The sequence below is a fragment of the Sorex fumeus genome, unplaced genomic scaffold (genome assembly GCF_029834395.1).
Source record: "Sorex fumeus unplaced genomic scaffold, SorFum_2.1 ptg000079l, whole genome shotgun sequence".
Classification (NCBI taxonomy): domain Eukaryota; kingdom Metazoa; phylum Chordata; class Mammalia; order Eulipotyphla; family Soricidae; genus Sorex; species Sorex fumeus.
Genome location: NW_026606136.1, coordinates 3,518,112 through 3,528,382, shown reverse-complemented (window position 1 = coordinate 3,528,382; position 10,271 = coordinate 3,518,112). Strand labels below are relative to the sequence as shown.

The 10,271-nt window shown below is 48.8% G+C and overlaps 1 protein-coding gene across 1 annotated transcript in view; it reads left to right on the top strand.

The window, feature by feature from the left end:
- The first annotated feature begins 365 nt into the window (after positions 1-365).
- Positions 366-10,271, top strand: part of KDM4C (lysine demethylase 4C) — a 443,969-nt gene continuing 434,063 nt past the window's right edge. The window contains exon 1 of the mRNA XM_056130576.1: positions 366-608. The gene's annotated coding sequence lies outside the window, so the exon portion shown is untranslated. The remainder of the gene's footprint in view (positions 609-10,271) is intronic.

Sequence of the window (10,271 nt, the reverse complement as noted above, 5' to 3'; positions counted from 1 at the left end):
GCCCTGCGGGGCCTGGCCAAGGCGCTTCCGGGCAGGGCGCTGTGCACCTGCGCTTCCCTTCTGTTTCAGTGCCTTTCTGCTCCGGGGCCGTGTGTGTGTGTGTGTGTGTGTGTAGGGGGTGGTGGTGGGGGGGACACGCTGCCTGTCTCGTGCGTGTGTGTGTGTGTAGGGGGTTGGAGAACACCGCCTGTCTCCCGAAAGCCGGCCGGGCGCCAGCAACTCGGCCCCGGAGAACCGCGCCGAAGACGAGAAGTCGAGAGGCTGAAGGCGCCGGGCACCTTTAAGCAGCTCGGGCGCTCACGTGACCCACGCCGGGCCGGGCCCCCGCGGTCACGTGACGGCGCGCGCGCCCCCGCGCGGGGGACAGCCGGCGGGCGCCGTGCGCGAGCCCTGGCCTCTGCCTCCCGGCCCTCGACGGGAGGGTGCGCGGCGGCGGCGGCGGCGGCGGCGGCGGCGCGAGCCGGCGTCTGGGCCCTGGTGCGCGTGCGCGGCGAACAGCTGTCACCCCGTGCGGAACAAGTCTCCCAAATCTCCCGGGGCTGCGGGGTCGGAGGGCGCGTCTCCTCGCCCTCCTCGGGGTCGCGTCCGCGCCCCCACGCGCGCCCCAGGTAAGCTCGGCGTCCCCTCCCCCACCCGAGTCCGGGCTTGTGTGTGTGTGTGTGTGTGTGTGTGTGTGTGTGTGTGTGTGGGCGGGGGGGCGCCCTTCCCGGCACTGCCTCCCCCCGTGAGCCCGGCCCCGGGGCTGGGGTCGGCGGAGGAGGAGCGGCCGCGCCGCGTTAGGGACGCCCGGGCTGGGCGTCCGGCGCGACTGTCACGCTGGAGGGGGAGAGGCCGGCCGACGCGATCGCCCGGGAGGAAGGCGGGCGACAGGCAGCCCACCCCGGCCTCACTCACGGGGGTGGGGGTGGGTGGCCGCCGCGTTCGCCGATCGTCCGGGGGCCGAGTCGGGGTCGCGCTCGCAGCAGCAGCAGCAGCAGCAGCAGCAGCAGCAGCAGCAGCAGCAGCGGGGCGCGCGCGGGCGGTCCACGAGTGGACGCCTCCCCCCACCCCCCCACCGGTTCTCTTTCCCCCCTTCCTGCCGGGCTTGCGGCCGACTCCGGGGAGGCCGGGCCTGGCGCTCCCGGGCATGATTGACCTGTCTGGGGAGTGGGGGTGGGCATTCCGGTCCCGACCACCGCGCCGCCAAGCTCCAGCGCCAGTTCAGAGTTCGCCGCCTCTCAGCTCCCCGGACGGTTCCTTAGGTGATTTTTTTTTTTTTTTTTCCGGCTCGAGGGCCACCCCTTCCTGCAGAGCCTGAAGGCACGATGCGGTGTAGACAAGTGGGTGTCGAAGGAGCGAGTTGGATCGGGTCGCGCGGTATACCAGGCTTGGGACGTGCGTGAGGTGGGCTTGCGGATGTGGAGGAGGCAGCCCAGGTGGGCTCGGGCTCGAACTTGGGCTTTTTCCTCCCGCCTCAGCCAGTGGCATCGGCAGGACTTGCCGGGTGCTTTCCGGGTCCAGGCTCCCCCCCCCACCCCCCCACCCCACCCGAGTCGCATCTTGCATCTTTGCTCGACTAACCTGGGTTGCGGGGTGATGTCTCCGGAGGGGTTCCGTCGGGTTCCTTCCTGCAGAGGAGAAAGGGAAAACTTTTTTAAAGCCCTGAGGAAAATGAACGCAGGCAGCTTCCTAATGATAGGTTCGAAGTTGCAATTGGTACGCACCTAAGTGAGAAGTTTTTGGAAGGTTTGGTCGACCTTGTTTGGACCAGATCTTGCCCTACATCAACCTCTTGAGTTTGCAGCGTGTTTATTTTTAACCTCGGGAAATTTGGCTTCCCTGTTTCCATGACAACAGTTATTAATAGTCTAATTCTAGTGTTGAGAATTACTTTTATTTTTAAAAGTCTATTTTCACTTTGTAGCACGCTGTTTCCTTTACAATCGTGACTTCTCCATTGCCAGTCCAAGCACCAAGCACCCCTGCCTTGTTCTGAATGTATTACAGGGTGTTTTAGCGCCCCCTCATATTTTGCACTCGTATTTTAGAGTGCAAAAGGTTTGCAATGCAATTTGCATAGTCTCTCAGAAACTTGGTACTTTACTCTTTTTTTTTTTTAATTTTTATTAGTGAAACATCATGAGGTACAGTTGTAGACTTAAAATTTTTTTGTGCTTGGGTTTCAGTTATATAGTGACCAGGTACTTTACCCTTAAGTTGGAGATTTGTTACATTTCGCGTTTTTTGGTCGGTTCCTTTTTTTAGATTTACTAACAGTTTTAAACATTGCAAGAGCACAAGTGTTGTTTAAAAAGTCCTTTAGGGTTCTGTAAGAAAGAAGGAACGTGTTGATAGTGTGGAAGAGATAGCTCAAAGGGCAGGGGGCATACTTTATACGTGGGAGGCCCTAGTTTGATCCCTGACATTACAGGGCTTTCCAGCACCTCTCTGTTCAGGACACTCAGCAGAGAATTTGGAGGAACCCCAGCACTGGGTGTGCACTCCCTCCCCCACAACAATAAAAACAGCAACAGCTAAACATTTGAAGAAGCTGAACAATACTTGATTAAAAAATCCTAATATTTGATTTTCATATTAAGATTGGAAATCTGTTCATTGAATTCTTTTCTGGAACCTCATCCCCCCGTAGTAGGTTAGGTATCCCTGGGATACACCCTCTGAACCTTTTTTATTTTTATATTTATTTATTTATTTATTTATTTTTCTTTTTGGATCACACCCAGCGATGCACAGGGTTCCTCCTGGCTCATGCACTCAGTGATTCACTCCTGGCGGTGCTCGGGGGACCATATGGGATGCTGGGAATCGAACCTGGGTCCGTTGCATGCAAGGCAAATGCCCTACCTGCTGTGCTATTGCTCCAGCCCCTCTGAACCCTTTTTAGTTTTTTTTTAACCTTTTTGGGTCACAGCCGGCATTGCACAGGGGTTACTTCCTGGCTCTGCACTCAGGAATTACTCCTGGTGTTGCTGGGGGGGGACCACATGGGAGGCTGGAATTCGAACCCGGGTCATCCGCTTGCAAGGCAAATGCCCTACCGCTGTGCTATCGCTCCAGCCTCCCTTTGTTAGTTTTTTTTATTTCTTTTTTGTTTTTGGGCCACACTCAGTGGTATTCAGGGCCAACTCCTGACTTTGTGCTCAGGGATCAATCCTGGTGGTTCTTCAGGGAGCCTATGCCACTTGGAAGGCAAGCCGTGTTACTTCCATAATACCTCTTTGGCCCTGTGAACCTTTTTCTTTTCTCAGTGTTTTATAATTTCTCTTGACTGCTTTTTCTTTCCTGTTAGAATATTAGAGTTTTAAGGGTTGATATTGGTATGTGTGTTTTCCCGTTTCTGGTATTTCCAGCAATTTACCATAGTGCCTGAGGCACTCAAAATATCCTCTCTTTAAATAATAGCTTTGGGATACAATTCACACACCATCAATCTACCTATCATGCGTGTGTGTGTGTGTGTGTGTGTGTGTGTGTAGTTTAATAGTTTTCACTGAAAGCTTCGAATTGTGCAGCCACAGTCTTTTTTTTTTTTTTAATTTTTGGGTCACACCCGGCGATGCACAGGGCTTACTCCTGGCTCTGAACTCAGGAATTATCCCTGGCGGTGCTCAGGGGAACATATGGGATGCTGGGAATCAAACCCGGGTCAGCCACGTGCAAGGCAAACGCTCTACCTGCTGTACTATCACTCCAGCCCCACCACAGTCAATTTTAGAACATTTTATCACCTTAAAGTGAAACCCTATTCCTATTAGCATTTATTCTCCATTTCTCCTATCCTATCCAGTGTGCCAATTTGTTTCAATACATTTACTTATTTTGGAGTTTTCAAGTAAATGGAATCATATAGTATGTGTTTCTGTGTGATTGGGTTCTTTCACTTCATGTAATGATTGTAAGGTTCTTCTCTGGTTGTGGCACATATCATGCTTTCTTCTTCTCTTTTTCTGCTGAGGCAGGTGTTTGCTCTGGTGGATGGATGGGGCATAGAGGACCATTTCCCAGGTGCTGGGAAACCATATAGTCCAGTGATTCTATGTTATTGGCAGACATATCCCATGCTTCTCTTTTTTTTTTTTTTTTTGCTTTTTGGGTCACACCCGGTGATGCTCAGGGGTTACTCCTGGCTCATGCACTCAGGAATCACTCCTGGCGGTGCTCGGGGGACCATATGGGATGCTGGGAATTGAACCTGTGTCGGCCATGTTGGCTGCGTGCAAGGCAAATGCCCTACCTGCTGTGCTATCTATCGCTCCAGCCCCCCATGCTTCTCTTTTAACAACTTTTTATTTCATTTTTGTTTTTTGGCCACCCCCAGCGATGGCTCAGTGGTTACTCCTCGCTCTGCAGTCAGGAATCACTTTTAGTGGGCTTGGAGTGTAGAGGCTTGAACTTGGGTCGGTTGCATGCAAGGCAGATGCCTTACCAGCTGTACTATTTCTGGCCCCTGTTATTGCTTTTTTGGTGGGTGTCATCCTGCGGTGCTCAGGGCTTACTTCTGGCTCTGTGTTAGGGATCACTCCTAGTAGGGCTTGAGCGACTGTATTTGGATGCTAGGGATTGAACCTGGGGTTGGTAGCATGTAAGGCTAGCACCCTACCTGCTGTACTGCCCCTTCTCTTCACTTTCATTTGATTTCTTTTTTGGGGTCACATGCACTAGTGCTCAGGGCCTGTCGTGGCACGCTTGGGGACCATATGAGGTGCTAGGGATCGAATCTGGGTTAGCCACATGCAAGGCAAGTGCATTACCTGCTGTACTATCTCTCTGAACCCCTTCATGTTTTTTTTTTAATTAAATTTTTTGTTTTTGGGCCACACCCAGCGATGCGAAGGAGTTGTTCCTTTCTCTACACTCAGGAATTATTTCTGAAGGTGTTCAGGGCACCGTAGGGGGTGTCAGGAATCAAACCTTGGTTGGTTGTGTGCAAGGCAGGTGCCCTACCTGATGTACTACATCCCCAACCCTTCACATTTATCGCCAATGTGAATTTCTGAGGAACTGTGCTATAGTTAAGAGCACTGTATTTTTCTTTCTTTCTTTCTTAAAATTGTTTTTCTTATCTTTACCAAATTGGTACATTTTGTGAAATCTACAATATAAGTTCAAAATATTGGATTATTGTCATTTTACTAGAGCAATAGCACAGCGGTAGGGCGTTTGCCTTGCACGCAGCCAACATGGCCAACCCGAGTTCGATTCCTCCGCCCCTCTCGGAGAGCCCGGCAAGCTACCGAGAGTATCTCGCCCGCAGGGCAGAGCCTGGCAAGCTCCCCGTGACGTATTCGATATGCCAGACACAGTAACAACAAAGTCTCCAATGGAGACGTTACTGGGCCCGCTCGAGCAAATCGACGATCAATGGGAGGGCCTTTACCTTTACCTTTACCTTTACTCTGTAAGTAAAGACTCCCAGTGAGTCTCCTCTGCTTCTAACATCCTAATCTTTGGGAAATGCTGATTGTTCAAGCCCACACTTTTATGGCCCATTTCACGCCCCCCCCCCCCCCCCGCCTCCCGAGCAGTTGTAACTCACTCTTTCTTTCATCCATATCCATCCTCTCTCTTTCTTTCTTTCTTTCTTTCTTTCTTTCTTTCTTTCTTTCTTTCTTTCTTTCTGCTTTTTGGGTCACTCCCAGCCATGCTCAGGGGTTATTCCTGGCTCTGCACTCAGAAAACAGTCCTGGCAGTGCTCTGGGACTATTTGGGATGCTGGGGATCAGACCCGGGTTGGCTGTGTGCAAGGCAACCTCCCTACCTGCTGTACTATTGCTCCAGCCCCTGTAACAGTTTCTTTAAGGATCTGTCAGTCTTGCCTACTTTCATGGCCTTCCATCTTCTTTCCCTGAGGATTAGAGCCTAACTACTCTCTTCGTCAGCCTTTGCCCAGCTGATCACTTGCCTTTCCTTCAAATCCATCCCTCTCTCCAGGTGGATTCAGGGTTGGTATTTGATCACATTCTCAGTTATTCAGTTTTTGTTTTTGGTTCCTCTCAGGCAATGCTCAGGAGACCATATGAATGTCAAGAGATTGGACCGGGTTGACCACATGAACTCCTGTGTTACCTTTCTGGCTCCTTGGCCACATTCTTGTTCCTTTTGGGCTTGCTTAGTTAATTCCACCTCTTCCGGTAGCTCTACTCAGTACTTCTTCAGGTCTGACTGTCTACTTACCATAGCAGCATTCTGTTATCACCTTCATTGTTTTAAATAATTACATGTGTTAGAACAATTATGAAATAGACCGATGTAGATCACATTTCACTTCTAAGCATACACAGGAAAAGCTTACTTATAATGAAAGTGTTACTTTTGGTGAAATTGTGGGTAATTTGTCTGTTTTGTTTGTTTTTGGGCTACACCTAGCAATGCTCAGGGGTTACTACCTGAGTGATTGTGAACGCAGGAATCACTCCTGGTGGTCCTTTGGGGACCCTGTGGGATGATGGAGATTGAACCTGGGTTGGCTGTGTACCTGTGTACCTGCTGCACTCTCTCCAGTTCCAATTTGTCTTATGTTTTCTGATTTTTCTATCAGCATGGCTTTTGCAAATAGTGAACATTAATAAAAATATGTTTGAGGGTCAGGGAGATGGCTAAAGGGTGGAGAGCTTGCATTGCTTGCAGAAGGCCTGCGTTTGGTCCCCACACTTCTAGATCCCCTAAACATCACTGGGAGCAACCCCTAAGCAGTGAGCCAGGGTTAGTTCCTGGCATTTCTGGGGGTGAACTCCCTTTCTCCTCAAATCCATTATTTGTTAGAAAACCTTGAAACAGGTCCTGGGATGTAGCTCAGGGTAGACCACTTGCCTTGCATATATAGACCTTGAATTGATCCCAGTATTAGTAAAAACCCAGCCATACCAAAACCAAGCAAACATCCCAGATAGAATTGGAAATGGGAGTATTATAAAAAGAAAAATCGTAAGACCTGAAGATGGCCTTGGTTAGCACGAAGTTGCAAGGTCATGAGTACAAACTCTGTTGCCACCATTGTGCTAAAGTGATTAGGGCAGTTCCTGCTGTTTGTGATGATCTCCAGGGTCAGAAAGATGTCTTAGTGGCTTTTCAAAGCACCTAGGGCAAGAGTGAGGCCCTGAGTTTACTTTCCAGTTTCTAAATGCCCCAAGGTGATCCTGATTATCCCTTGCTTAGTTCCAGGACTCCTTAGGACTTTCCTGGTCATCCTTGGACCCGAGGGAGGAAAATTCATAGAAAATCATCAGTAATCTCCATTTAAATTTTTGTTAAGTTCTTTCTAAACTTTTGCATTGTTTTACCAACCAACATGAGGCTTCACTGTTAACAACAAGCGTTTATTACACTTTGTTTTCTTTTCCTATCTAGGAACTTCTAAGGGAGTAGTAAAGATATATTTTTTCTCTTTAAAAAAATTTTTTTTGAGGTTTTTGGGCGTCACTCAACTGTGTTCAGGGCTTATGGATTGCCCCTGGGGTTGCTCAGGAGAGGATATGGGGTATGGGTTAGGGCTGGTTGCCTGCAAGACAAGTGCCTCTCTGTATGATCTCTCCAGCCCCTGAAATAGGCAGAGCTCAGCCCTGCAAAGCCCATCAGGGCCATACCCTGATGTGCTGAGTGACCATTCAGGCCACACCCTAAGTGCATGTGTTCGGAATTGAACTCAGTGCCCTGCACATGCTAGGCTTCAGTGCTAGTATTTGAGCTAGATCTTTCTGGCCCTAAGATGAAGTGCCTTGTGATAGAATTTATGATATTAAAATTTGATTCTTGGGGCTGGAGCGATAGCACAGCGGGTAGGGCGTTTGCCTTGTACGCGGCCGACTCGGGTTTGATTCCCAGCATCCCATATTGTCCCCTGAGCACTGCCAGGAGTAACCCCTTTGCTTTGCCGGGTGTGACCCAAAAAGAAAAAAAATGTGATTCTTTGGGAATCGAACCGGTATCTGATATTAGGAAATGATCACTAAGACACAAGCAATTAATATCCCCTTCTGATAGACAGCTTTATTAGTAATACAAATGTACATACAAATGTTTTATAGTGCGGGCTTTTTCTTTGTATAGAGGCTTGCTATTTTGAGCTATTTTTCTTGTACTTGCTGAGTGGCTGATTTCTGCCTGGTAGTGGGTACATTTCTTAGGTGTTTAAGCATTTCCTGTGTTACATTATTGCACTATATTTTTAGATGCAGAATGGCTTCAGTCACTGTAGGTATTTGTGAAATACTCCACAGAATATTTGAAATTTATCTTAGCTTCTTCTGGGCTTGAATTCTGGGCTTCTTCTGGGTACATTACTGAAGGTAACTGTTTAAGGAGTAGAGTACTGTGTCACCAAAACCTGTTTGTGATGCTTGAATTAGTTAATTTTTATGCTATGGGGTTCCAGGTTCTAGCATCTTCATTGTCACGTGAACAAGATGAACACCCATCTCTCCTTTTAGCTGTTCCTTGTGCATCTCATCCCATTTCACCTCTTGTTTCCTCAGCCTCCCCGCTAAGCCGTCACTAAACCTTGTCACTTTGCTTCCTAAGTGATTTTTGGATCAGTTCTCTCTGCTTGGCGGCTTCTCTAACTCCTCTCCAGCCGCTTTGCTATCTCTTCCCCCCAGTGATGTTTTAAAAGGAGAATTGTCCTTGCTTTCAGGATATTTTAAATTCCCCCTTTATCTTTTTGCATTCAAGCTCTCCCTGCCCTCAAGCCCTATCTAGATGGCTGTAGTTTTCCCTTCTGTCCACTGCCTTCACATCCTCACACTGTGCTGGCCATGCTATTTTCTATCTTCTGGGCAGACGTTGCTTGTCATTTTCTTCTGTTCCGTACACATTTCTGGCTCTGCTGAAGATCCTTCCTCAAAACCTTGACCTGTTAGCCCCCACCCCTTAGCCTGTTTGCTCAGGCCTCTGTCAGTTTCCCTAATGTTAATCTCTTTTAATTCCCCAAACTTCTTCCCATGGCATTTAGCAGTTTATAATCTTATATTTATGTTAGACATGAGTGATTGTTTACAAACTAAGAATTCTAGAATAACAGGAAACATCCTTTCATTTACTTAAAATTTATTTACTTCACACTAGTCCACCATTGTATCAGCAATGCTGAGTGGCTTTTACTTATGCCAAAAATTAAGGAAATTGAAGCCAGTCCACAGTAGGAAATACATTTACATGTCCTGACAACCTCCCCACTGCTATCCTTAATACAGGTATTTATAAAACAGATAAAACTTTCACAGAACAATACTTTGCCACCGTGTTTCACTATATTTTTTAAAGGATTTTACTTTCTTGGGGAGGGGGCAGACACACCTAGCCGTGCTCAGGTCTTACTCCTGGCTCTGCTGTGTTTGGCTGCTTATAAATATCTTCTGCTCACTCTTTCGGGGGTTGTTTGCTTTACTGGGATACGCTGTATTGTACTGGGGACTGCTGTTGCTCTGTGCTCTGGGGGCTGTGCCCAGCAACACTCAGGGGACCATTTGGTGCCAAGGATTGAACCCTAGGCTTACCAGATGCTGAGCATGCACCCAGGCCCTTTGAGTCATCACCCAGCCCTGTACCTTTATTGAAAAAAAAAATTGTTTCTTTCCTCTTTCCCTTTGTTGTTGCAATGACCACTGGCTACACACTCGTGCCTTGTAGTATCCTGTCAGCCTTGGCAGTTGTGGTGCTCTGTGGAGGTGGCAGACAGGTTGTGGTGCTCACACACTTGGTCATGGTGCTTGCCAGGGGTGCTTGATGCAGTGTGCAGGCATTTTTTTTTTTTAATTGGATGCTCTCCTAGGGTCACATCCCTTTTCTTTACGGTGCTCCTGAGAAGTCAGGACAGTGGGAAAGGTGATTGCCTTACAGGTGTCTGACCCGGGTTCAATTTTTGGAACCCCATGTGGCCCCAAACACTTAGGAGTGATCATCTCTGAGCACAGATCCAGGAATAAACCCCACTACCAGAGAGAGAGAGAGAGGAGAGAGAGAGAGAGAGAGAGAGAGAGAGAGAGAGAGAGAGAGAGAGAGAGAGAGAGAAAAGAAGCTGTGCTTGCTGCTCATACAAGCACTGTGGTTGGTGTGACTTGGAATCACTTATGGCATCAGGATCACCCACTGAGCCTCTAGAGCGACCTGGCTCCATGAGCAGAGTCTGTAGGACCACACTTGTACAAGTGATGGCACCAGCAATCAAAACTCAGACTTTATGCTTGCAAGACAGGCACTTGGAAGCCCTGCACGTCTCCCCTCCCCTCCTCTACTTTCTCCCTCCCGCTCCTCCCCTCCCCTTCCTTTTCCCCTTC